At 55.3% G+C, this 13,245-nt stretch overlaps 1 pseudogene; it reads right to left on the bottom strand.

Annotated features, from left to right (window-relative positions):
• The window catches only part of LOC142486548 (importin-8-like), a 56,561-nt pseudogene extending 54,071 nt beyond the window's left edge, over nt 1–2,490 (bottom strand).
• Between the last annotated feature and the right edge of the window lie 10,755 nt (nt 2,491–13,245).

The following is a 13,245-nucleotide window of genomic DNA, read 5'->3' as shown; positions in this document are numbered from 1 at the left end:
TGTGTATCTATCCAATTTCAGAAGTTCATGTATTTGTTTCCGTGGGATACTAGTCCATGAGCAGTAGGTTGTGTTTGCCCACAGGCTACAATTTGTCAGCCAGCCCCTGTCCCTAGCCCTGCAACAATGCCATAATCTTTCATTTCAAATCTCTGAAGTGTTACCTGCTGAATCCCAACAGCGTATGTCTTCAGAAAAAACTCTGAAAATTCAAAATATTCCTTGGTGACGTTCCCCGGGCTCCCATACCTACCAAGGACAAGGCACTCATCAGCAACAGGCACAGTACAACTCACAACTCATGCAGGAGTGAGGGGAGCATGTCAGGCCCACACAGACATGCAATGGGGAGGAAAAGGACCATGGCCACCATGACCAGTCCGCACAGACATGCCATGGGGGGGGGGGGGGGGTGGAGAGAGAAAGGGGACCATGACCAGCCCACACAGACATGTGGAGGGACAAAGTCCAGGCCACAGACATGATGGGGAATTAAATAGTCACATTAGGGTGAGAAGTAGGAGAAGGATGTGTTGGGATTTAGTAATAGTAGCCCACAAAGTGATGTGTGGTGCAATGGGGACACAACAACCCACAAAACCGAGCCGAGAAACAGAAACACAAAAATTGAACATGGATCTTCTAAGAGTGAAATCAGTGAATAGACAAGGATGCTATGTAATTCCATTACAAATTGTGTAGGGAGCGTAACTAAAACAGGTCCTAAAGCGCAATCCACACTGCTCGCCATTTTTTGCAGTATAAAGTTTTACACTTTCCAATGCTGTTTTTTTATTTTAAGAACAGGACATGCTAAAGGGATCAAGGTATTAACATTATATGAGAAACTCAAAGGCTTCTGAGGAGGACCAAGTGAACACATGACAGTGACATTTTCTTTGGGAGGGGCCATGTGGGAAGGGAATAGAGAAAGTGCGTGGCTTTCTCTCGTTTAATAGATATATATTTTTTTAGGGGGGGTCCAAAGTGTGGTACTCCCCCCGTCAATACGCCACACAGGCCACTAGCTCCCTGATTGCCCAGGGAATGTGTCACCTGGTACAGGACTAAACAGGAACGTTACCGCTCAAATAGACGCGTGATGACGTGAAGCGCCCACTTCTTACACTTCCACCACAACAGCTCCGGACAATCATCCTCATCCACCTGCAATGTTTCCTGTCAGACAGAAGATAGTCAACAAACTGTTATACTGTAAATAGACAGAACTTCTGTTCAGCATGAAATAAGCTGTGCAGCTTCATGGAGCAGATGTGAACTCCCCATTTATTCACAGAGCTCACCCTGCCACCCCACATTTACTGCTGAACCTACTCCCTTTCTTGGTGAAACTGCATCAGATTTCACCGTCCAGTTTATCCAGACTAATTTCACTCCATTTGCTTGTTCTGTGATGAGAACATACAGCATAACAGAGCTTGTGCTGCTACAGGCTGAAAATATATACAGCACAAAGCAATAAAGAAATTCTAATTTAAAAGGCAGCAGCTTGATCTGACTAAGAGACCATCACCAAGTGACATGGACAAAGTCTGTGGAGATAGCCCAAGCCCCTATGGGCAGGTACAACACCCCAATCATTCGTTGATAAAGGTACCATTGTTGTAACAAAATGTTGGCATTAGAACATGCTTAAATATGTTATATAGTTTTTCATATCTTTAAGGTGTGCCAAGGTAAGCTGGCTCCTGGTATCCTGCCTCTCTATTTATGCCCTTTTAAAAGGTTATTATGCTGCTAATCTTCTAACCTCACACAACACCATCTCTGAAAATGTCAAGGTCCATCATGAAAACGTGATTTATTCGTGCGAATAATGCAAAGCAGATTATCCACGTCCAGTCTTACTGGAGGCACGTCCCTGTCAGTGATGCTGCTGAAAACACCCATCCATTGGGTCATCATCTGATTATTCACCAGCTGGAGCGGCAGCGCATACTGAGGGCAGAGAGCAGGCAAGTTGTTACCTGTTAGCTTCTTAAACACCAGGATAACGCAGTACTGTATCCCGCACATAGACAACAGAGAGTGGAGGGAATATTTTCATATTTAGAGGTTTTCAAATCATGCTAAGATTCTAAAAGAGAGGGAGTAGCTCAGTGAGTAATGACACTGACTGGCACTTTGAAGTAGGGGAGTTTGGTTCAATTCCCGGTGTCGGCTCCTGTTGTTTTGGTCCCTCGATGTATCTTGGTCATCATTCTCCATGGTACCAGCAGCCAATGGTGATATCTTGATCATCAGACGATCATATTGTAAAATTAAAGGAGAAAGAAAGGGTACATCAGCACCACCCAATATGGACAGATTGCAGTCTTAGTAAGTCCATGGAACAGCTAAGGTATCCATTTCGAAAAGGCTCCAAAGCAATCTGTTTGGTTCTGGCTGCTGGCATGTTGTCACAAAAGTACTGGTCGACCACATACATTAGCTGCACCTGGAACCACCATCTGTAAGAAAAGAAGGAAGCATTAAGCAATAGGTATTAAACTTTATGAGGGTTAATACACAGGCCTATTATCCCCATCTATGAGCATTAAACAGGTACTTTCCTGTTCTGCTGCATTATCCCCCCTCCTGCTTCTCTTCTTTTTTCCTGATGGGTTCAGAACCCAAACCTTAACGCCCTTCTGCAACTCGGGTCCCCTGAGTCCACCTGTATGGCAATGGGCACTGGGACGCCTATATTGACTATACCAAGCACAGTGCCTGTCTCAATATATCGGTCTATCTTGGTCCCAGTCGGCTGTGTTTGCCACTGATGAATGTCAGTCACCAATGTCACCTCCCCTGTTGCCCACCCAATGAGGGTGTGTGATGCTGTGATTGCTTTCACCTGCCCCTCCAGCAACCCATTGCTGCGTTCAATTAGACCCGCTGCTTGTGGGTGGTAAGGAATATGCATTCTCCATTGTACTCCACTGTCCTTTGCCCACGCCTGGACCATGGATCCAGTGAAGTGTGTACTCTGATCTGATTGAGTCTCCTCAGGGATCCCATAGGCTAGGACCACCTGTTGCAGAGCTTTAAGGGTAGTTCCTTGTAAATCCCCGCATCTTAGGGTCCCAGTGGCCTTTTTCTCAATAGGCCATTTCTTAATTTCTGTGCAAAGGTCACATCCTTCTCTGGCCATTGCTATCCAATGCCGCCCTTGGTATGTTACTACAGTGGATCCATCAGTGAACCAGGCACTGCTTCTCTCATTTTCTGGCAGCTGCTCAATTGGTGTGGCTTCTGACACAGGGGAGGGGTCGAGTATAGGTACCCCATTCCCCAGTGTCTCTTTCAGACTTTCATAAGTTAACAGGCCAGCCATTTGTTGATATAGCTTTCTCCGCTCCCCGGCTTGGATTCCTCATCTCTCCTGTAGGTACCATTTCCACTTCAGCATGGCTGCCTGTTGTGTGACATGGCTGTGGGCTATAAGGCCCTGGTCTCATACCCACGGTCCTATGGGTAGGTCAGTTTTCACTGTAACTTTGTCCGGCCCGATGATTGGTTCCACCGCTTGAAGGGCTGTGCAGACCCCAAACAATGTCTTTTCCGTGGGGTAATGCGTTGTTGGGCCTCTGTGAGTTGTTTTGATCAGGATCCCACAGGCATTTTCTGCTTCTGGTTAGCTTCACTGGATTCCTGACATAATCCCTGGGACATCACATTGTCGGTTCAGGTAACATTCAACTTTGAAAAAAATATATTCCTGGCTCCGGAGGGCCCAAACCTTGATGTTATGGTATTGCCTCCTTAGCTGCTTGGAAGGCACTCTGTTGTTCTGCCCCCCCACACGAATAGCGGCTTCTTGTGGGTCACATTGTAGATGGGCCACAAAATCAATCCCAGATGGAAATGCCTCCAAAAGCCCAAGGCGCCCACAAAATACAACACTTCTTTAGAGGTCTTTGGTGTGGGTGTCACATGATGGATTCCAATGCTTTGGAGGGGATCTGTCGACTGAGCCCAAACCCCATCTAACCCAAAAACTGTACCTCTGGTCCGGGGCCCTGTATATTCTTGCTGTGTATAGTCCAGCCTTAGTCAATCATATGGGTCATTATAGTCTTGAGGTTTGTCTCCACCTGTTCTTCAGTTTCAGTCACCATCACATCATTGCTATAATGAAACATTTTAGCGCACAGTGTTAGGGTAGCCAGGTCAATGGCCACCATTGCATGACATATGGTAGGTGAGTGCAGATATCCTTGCACGACCACCTGAAAGGTGTATTGGCGCCCTTCCCAGGTAAAGGCAAAATTGTCCTGTGAATTGGCACTAGTGGGAATACTGAAGGAGGAATCATCTTCTGAGTCAATCACAGCATGGCAGGCTCCCACATACCTAACCAAATGTTTCACCAAAGTAACCATGTCGGGGATGACAGCGGCCACCGGGGGCGCTTCCTTGTTTAGGGCTCTACAGTCCATAGCCATCCTCCACGACCCGTCTGTTTTTTTCACAGACCAGACAGGAGCATTGAACAGACTGGCTGCAGGCTGCATTACCTCTGACTCCAGCAATGCCTGGACAGTCTTCCCTTTTCTCATTCTGCTCTCCCGGTAGCCTATACTGCTTCAGGTATATCAGGTGGTCAGGAGGAGGTATTTGTACCGGGGTCCATTTGGCAATCACCCACCCAGTCACTCACTCACCCAGTCACTCACTCACACAGAAACCCAGTCACTCAGCCAGTTGCTCAGCAAGTCGCACACTCAGTCACTCACCCAGTTACTCACCCAGTGACTCACTCACCCAGTCACCCAGACACTCACTCACCCAGTCACCCAGTCACTCACTCACCCAGTCACTCACTCACCCAGTCACTCACCCACCCAGTCACTCACACACCCACCCAGTCACCCACCCACCCAGTCACCCAGCCACCCAGTCACCCACATACCCAGTCACTCACCCACCCAGTCACTCACCCACCCAGTTACTCACCCGCCCAGTCACTTACTCACCCAGTCACTCACTCACCCAGTCCCCAAATCACCCACCCAGTCACTCACGCACCCAGTCACTCACTCACCCAGTCCCCAACTCACCCACCCAGTCAATCACCCACCCAGTCACTCACCCACCCAACCAGTCACCCACCCACCCAGTCACTCACTCATCCAGTCACTCACCCACCCAGTCACTCACCCACCCAGTCACTCACTCGCCCAGTCCCCAACTCACCCACCCAGTCACTCACCCACACAGTCACTCACCCACCCACCCAGTCACTCACCCACCCAGTCACCCACCCAGTCACTCACCCACCCACCCACTCACACACCCACTCACACACCCACACACTCACTCACCCACCCACTCACCCACCCAGTCACTCACCCACCCAGTCACTCACCGACCCAGTCACTTATCCACCCAGTCACTCACTCACCCACCCAGTCACTCACTCACCCACTCACCCACTCACTCACCCACTCACTCACTCACTCACCCACTGACTCACCCACCCAGTCACTCACCCACCCAGTCACTCACCCACCCAGTCACTCATGCACCCAGTCACTAACTCACCCACCCAGTCACTAACTCACCCACCCAGTCACTGGCTCACCCACCCAGTCACTCACCGACCCAGTCACTCACTGACCCAGTCACTCACCGACCCAGTCACTCACCCACCCAGTAACTCACTCACTGACCCAGTCACTCACCCACCCAGTCACTCACCCACCCAGTCACTCACCCACCCACCCAGTCACTCAAGTCACCCACCCACCCAGTCACCCACCCAGTCACCCACCCACCCAGTCACTCACCCACCCAGTCACTCAACCACCCAGTCACTCACCCACCCAGTCACTCACCCACCCACTCACCCACCCACTCACCAACTCACCCACTCACCAGTCACTTACCCACCCAGTCACTCACCCACCCACCCAGTCACTCACCCACCCAGTCACTCACCCACCCAGTCACTCACCCACCCACTCACCCACCCACTCACCCACCCACTCACCCAGTCACTCATCCACCCACCCAGTCACTCATCCACCCACCCAGTCACTCATCCACACAGCCAGTCACTCACCCAGTCACTCATTCACACAGTAACCCAGTCACTCAGCCAGTCACTCAGCCAGTCGCTCAGCCAGTTGCTCAGCCAGTCGCTCACCCAGTCACTCACCCAGTCACTCACTCACCCAGTCACTCACTCACCCAGTCACTCACTCACCCAGTCACCCAGTCACTCACTCACCCAGTCACCCAGTCACTCACTCACCCAGTCACCCAGTCACTCACTCACCCAGTCACTCACTCACCCAGTCACTGACTCACCCAGTCACTCACTCACCAACTCACTCACCCACCCAGTCACTCACCCACCCAGTCACTCACCCACCCACCCAGTCACTCACCCATCCAGTCACTCACCCACCCAGTCACTCACCCACCCACCTAGTCACCCACCCACCCAGTCACCCACCCACCCAGTCACTCACCCACCCAGTCACCCACCCACCCAGTCACTCACTAACCCAGTCCCCAACTCACCCACCCAGTCACTCACGCACCCAGTCACTCACTCACCCAGTCCCCAACTCACCCACCCACTCACCCACCCACTCACACACCCACCCACTCACCCACCCACTCACACACACACCCACTCACCCACCCACTCAATCACCCACCCACCCAGTCACTCCCTCACTCATCCAGTCACTCACTCACCCATTCACTCACCCAGTCACTCACCCAGTCACTCACCCAGTCACTCACCCAGTCACTCACCCAGTCACTCACCCACCCAGTCACTCACCCACCCAGTCACTCACCCACCCAGTCAATCACCCACCCAGTCACTAACTCATCCACCCAGTCACTAACTCACTTACCCACCCAGTCACTCACCCACCCAGTCACTCACTCACCCACCCACCCAGTCACTCACCCACCCACTCAACTCACCCACCCACTCACTCACCCACCCACTCACTCACCCACCCAGTCACTCACCCACCCACCGAGTCACTCACCCACCACGTCACTCACCCACCCACTCACCAACCCACACAGTCACTCACCCACCCACTCACCCACCCACTCACCCACTCACCCACCCACCAGTCACTCACCCACCCAGTCACTCACCCACCCAGTCACTCACCCACCCAGTCACTCACCCAAGTCACTCAATGTCACTCACCCACCCAGTCACTCACCCACACAGTCACTCACCCACCCACCCAGTCACTCACCCACCCAGTCACCCACCCAGTCACTCACCCACCCACCCACTCACACACCCACTCACACACCCACCCACTCACTCACCCACCCACTCACCCACCCAGTCACTCACCCACCCAGTCACTAACCGACCCAGTCACTCAACCACCCAGTCACACACTCACCCACCCAGTCACTCACTCACCCAGTCACTCACTCACCCACTCACTCACCCACTCACTCACTCACCCACTCACTCACCCACCCAGTCACTCACCCACCCACCCAGTCACTCACTCACCCAGTCACTCACTCACTCACACAGAAACCCAGTCACTCAGCCAGTTGCTCAGCAAGTCGCTCACTCAGTCACTCACCCAGTTACTCACCCAGTGACTCACTCACCCAGTCACCCAGACACTCACTCACCCAGTCACCCAGTCACTCACCCACCCAGTCACTCACTCACCCAGTCACTCACTCACCCAGTCACTCACTCACCCAGTCACCCAGTCACTCACTCACCCAGTCACCCAGTCACTCACTCACCCAGTCACCCAGTCACGCACTCACCCAGTCACTCACTCACCCAGTCACTCACTCACCCAGTCACCCACTCACCCAGTCACTCACTCACCAACTCACTCACCCACCCAGTCACTCACCCACCCAGTCACTCACCCACCCACCCAGTCACTCACCCATCCAGTCACTCACCCACCCAGTCACTCACCCACCCACCTAGTCACCCACCCACCCAGTCACCCACCCACCCAGTCACTCACCCACCCAGTCACCCACCCACTCACCCACCCAGTCACTCACTAACCCAGTCCCCAACTCACCCACCCAGTCACTCACGCACCCAGTCACTCACTCACCCAGTCCCCAACTCACCCACCCACTCACCCACCCACTCACACACCCACCCACTCACACACACACCCACTCACCCACCCACTCAATCACCCACCCACCCAGTCACTCCCTCACTCATCCAGTCACTAACTCACCCATTCACTCACCCAGTCACTCACCCAGTCACTCACCCAGTCACTCACCCAGTCACTCACCCAGTCACTCACCCACCCAGTCACTCACCCACCCAGTCACTCACCCACCCAGTCAATCACCCACCCAGTCACTAACTCATCCACCCAGTCACTAACTCACTTACCCACCCAGTCACTCACCCACCCAGTCACTCACTCACCCACCCACCCAGTCACTCACCCACCCACTCAACTCACCCACCCACTCACCCACCCACTCACTCACCCACCCAGTCACTCACCCACCCACTCACCCACCCACACAGTCACTCACCCACCCACTCACCCACCCACTCACCCACTCACCCACCCACCAGTCACTCACCCACCCAGTCACTCACCCACCCAGTCACTCACCCACCCAGTCACTCACCCAAGTCACTCAATGTCACTCACCCACCCAGTCACTCACCCACACAGTCACTCACCCACCCACCCAGTCACTCACCCACCCAGTCACCCACCCACCCAGTCACTCACCCACCCACCCACTCACACACCCACTCACACACCCACCCACTCACTCACCCACCCACTCACCCACCCAGTCACTCACCCACCCAGTCACTAACCGACCCAGTCACTCAACCACCCAGTCACTCACTCACCCACCCAGTCACTCACTCACTCACCCAGTCACTCACTCACCCACTCACTCACCCACTCACTCACTCACCCACTCACTCACCCACCCAGTCACTCACCCACCCACCCAGTCACTCACTCACCCAGTCACTCACTCACTCACACAGAAACCCAGTCACTCAGCCAGTCGCTCAGCAAGTCGCTCACTCAGTCACTCACCCAGTTACTCACCCAGTGACTCACTCACCCAGTCACCCAGACACTCACTCACCCAGTCACCCAGTCACTCACCCACCCAGTCACTCACACACCCACACAGTCACCCACCCACCCAGTCACCCAGCCACCCAGTCACCCACCCACCCAGTCACTCACCCACCCAGTCACTCACCCACCCAGTTACTCACCCACCCAGTCACTTACTCACCCAGTCACTCACTCACCCAGTCCCCAAATCACCCACCCAGTCACTCACGCACCCAGTCACTCACTCACCCAGTCCCCAACTCACCCACCCAGTCACTCACCCACCCAGTCACTCACCCACCCAACCAGTCACCCACCCACCCAGTCACCCAGTCACTCACCCACCCAGTCACTCACCCACCCAGTCACTCACTCGCCCAGTCCCCAACTCACCCACCCAGTCACTCACCCACACAGTCACTCACCCACCCACCCAGTCACTCACCACCCAGTCACCCACCCACCCAGTCACTCACCCACCCACCCACTCACACACCCACTCACACACCCACACATTCACTCACCCACCCACTCACCCACCCAGTCACTCACCCACCCAGTCACTCATCGACCCAGTCACTCACCCACCCAGTCACTCATCGACCCAGTCACTCACCCACCCAGTCACTCACTCACCCACCCAGTCACTCACCCACCCAGTCACTCACTCACCCACTCACTCACCCACTCACTCACTCACCCACTCACTCACCCACCCAGTCACTCATGCACCCAGTCACTAACTCACCCACCCAGTCACTAACTCACCCACCCAGTCACTAGCTCACCCACCCAGTCACTCACCGACCCAGTCACTCACTGACCCAGTCACTCACCGACCCAGTCACTAACCCACCCAGTAACTCACTCACTGACACAGTCACTCACCCACCCAGTCACTCACCCACCCAGTCACTCACCCACCCACCCAGTCACTCAAGTCACCCACCCACCCACCCAGTCACCCACCCAGTCACCCACCCACCCAGTCACTCACCCACCCAGTCACTCAACCACCCAGTCACTCACCCACCCACTCACCCACCCACTCACCCACCCACTCACGAACTCAACCACTCACCAGTCACTTACCCACCCAGTCACTCACCCACCCACCCAGTCACTCACCCACCCAGTCACTCACCCACCCAGTCACTCACCCACCCAGTCACTCACCCACCCACTCACCCACCCACTCACCCAGTCACTCATCCACCCACCCAGTCACTCATCCACCCACCCAGTCACTCATCCACACAGCCAGTCACTCACCCAGTCACTCATTCACACAGTAACCCAGTCACTCAGCCAGTCACTCAGCCAGTCGCTCAGCCAGTTGCTCAGCCAGTCGCTCACCCAGTCACTCACCCAGTCACTCACCCAGTCACTCACTCACCCAGTCACTCACTCACCCAGTCACTCACTCACCCAGTCACCCAGTCACTCACTCACCCAGTCACCCAGTAACTCACTCACCCAGTCAACCAGTCACTGACTCACCCAGTCACTCACTCACCCAGTCACTCACTCACCCAGTCACTCACTCACCCACCCACCCACCCAGTCACTCACCCACCCACTCAACTCACCCACCCACTCACTCACCCACCCAGTCACTCACTCACCGACCCAGTCACTCACTGACCCAGTCACTCACCGACCCAGTCACTCACCCACCCACCCAGTAACTCACTCACTGACCCAGTCACTCACCCACCCAGTCACTCACCCACCCAGTCACTCACCCACCCACCCAGTCACTCAAGTCACCCACCCACCCACCCAGTCACCCACCCAGTCACCCACCCACCCAGTCACTCACCCACCCAGTCACTCAACCACCCAGTCACTCACCCACCCACTCACCCACCCACTCACCCACCCACTCACGAACTCAACCACTCACCAGTCACTTACCCACCCAGTCACTCACCCACCCACCCAGTCACTCACCCACCCAGTCACTCACCCACCCAGTCACTCACCCACCCACTCACCCACCCACTCACCCAGTCACTCATCCACCCACCCAGTCACTCATCCACCCACCCAGTCACTCATCCACACAGCCAGTCACTCACCCAGTCACTCATTCACACAGTAACCCAGTCACTCAGCCAGTCACTCAGCCAGTCGCTCAGCCAGTTGCTCAGCTAGTCGCTCACCCAGTCACTCACCCAGTCACTCACTCACCCAGTCACTCACTCACCCAGTCACTCACTCACCCAGTCACTCACTCACCCAGTCACCCAGTCACTCACTCACCCAGTCACCCAGTAACTCACTCACCCAGTCAACCAGTCACTCACTCACCCAGTCACTCACTCACCCAGTCACTCACTCACCCACCCACCCAGTCACTCACCCACCCACTCAACTCACCCACCCACTCACTCACCCACCCAGTCACTCACCCACCCAGTCACTCACCCACCCAGACACTCACTCACCCAGTCACCCAGTCACGCACTCACCCAGTCACTCACTCACCCAGTCACTCACCCACCCAGTCACTCACACACCCACCCAGTCACCCACCCACCCAGTCACCCACCCACCCAGTCACCCAGCCACCCAGTCACCCACCCACCCAGTCACTCACCCACCCAGTCACTCACCCACCCAGTTACTCACCCACCCAGTCACTTACTCACCCAGTCACTCACTCACCCAGTCCCCAAATCACCCACCCAGTCACTCACGCACCCAGTCACTCACCCACCCAGTCACTCACCCACCCTGTCACTCACCCACCCGGTCACTCACCCACCCAGTCACCCACCCAGTCACTCACCCACCCAGTCACTCACCCACCCAGTCACTCACCCACCCACTCACCCACCCACTCACCCAGTCACTCATCCACCCACCCAGTCACTCATCCACCCACCCAGTCACTCATCCACACAGCCAGTCACTCACCCAGTCACTCATTCACACAGTAACCCAGTCACTCAGCCAGTCACTCAGCCAGTCGCTCAGCCAGTTGCTCAGCTAGTCGCTCACCCAGTCACTCACCCAGTCACTCACTCACCCAGTCACTCACTCACCCAGTCACTCACTCACCCAGTCACTCACTCACCCAGTCACCCAGTCACTCACTCACCCAGTCACCCAGTAACTCACTCACCCAGTCAACCAGTCACTCACTCACCCAGTCACTCACTCACCCAGTCACTCACTCACCCACCCACCCAGTCACTCACCCACCCACTCAACTCACCCACCCACTCACTCACCCACCCAGTCACTCACCCACCCAGTCACTCACCCACCCAGACACTCACTCACCCAGTCACCCAGTCACTCACTCACCCAGTCACTCACTCACCCAGTCACTCACCCACCCAGTCACTCACACACCCACCCAGTCACCCACCCACCCAGTCACCCACCCACCCAGTCACCCAGCCACCCAGTCACCCACCCACCCAGTCACTCACCCACCCAGTCACTCACCCACCCAGTTACTCACCCACCCAGTCACTTACTCACCCAGTCACTCACTCACCCAGTCCCCAAATCACCCACCCAGTCACTCACGCACCCAGTCACTCACTCGCCCAGTCCCCAACTCACCCACCCAGTCACTCACCCACACAGTCACTCACCCACCCAGTCACTCACCCACCCAGTCACTCACCCACCCAGTCACCCACCCACCCACCCACTCACACACCCACTCACACACCCACACACTCACTCACCCACACACTCACTCACCCAGTCACTCACCCACCCAGTCACTCACCGACCCAATCACTCACCCACCCAGTCACTCACTCACCCACCCAGTCACTCACTCACCCATCCAGTCACTCACTCACCCACTCACTCACCCACTCACTCACCCACTCACTCACTCACCCACTCACTCACCCACCCAGTCACTCACCCACCCAGTCACTCATCCACCCAGTCACTCATGCACCCAGTCACTAACTCACCCACCCAGTCACTAACTCACCCACCCAGTCACTAGCTCACCCACCCAGTCACTCACCGACCCAGTCACTCACTGACCCAGTCACTCACCGACCCAGTCACTCACCCACCCAGTAACTCACTCACTGACCCAGTCACTTACCCACCCAGTCACTCACCCACCCAGTCACTCACCCACCCACCCAGTCACTCAAGTCACCCACCCACC

This window comes from Ascaphus truei, unplaced genomic scaffold (genome assembly GCF_040206685.1).
Source record: "Ascaphus truei isolate aAscTru1 unplaced genomic scaffold, aAscTru1.hap1 HAP1_SCAFFOLD_944, whole genome shotgun sequence".
NCBI lineage: Eukaryota > Metazoa > Chordata > Amphibia > Anura > Ascaphidae > Ascaphus > Ascaphus truei.
Note: the sequence above shows the minus strand (reverse complement) of the source record. Positions and strands in the feature narration are given on the sequence as shown.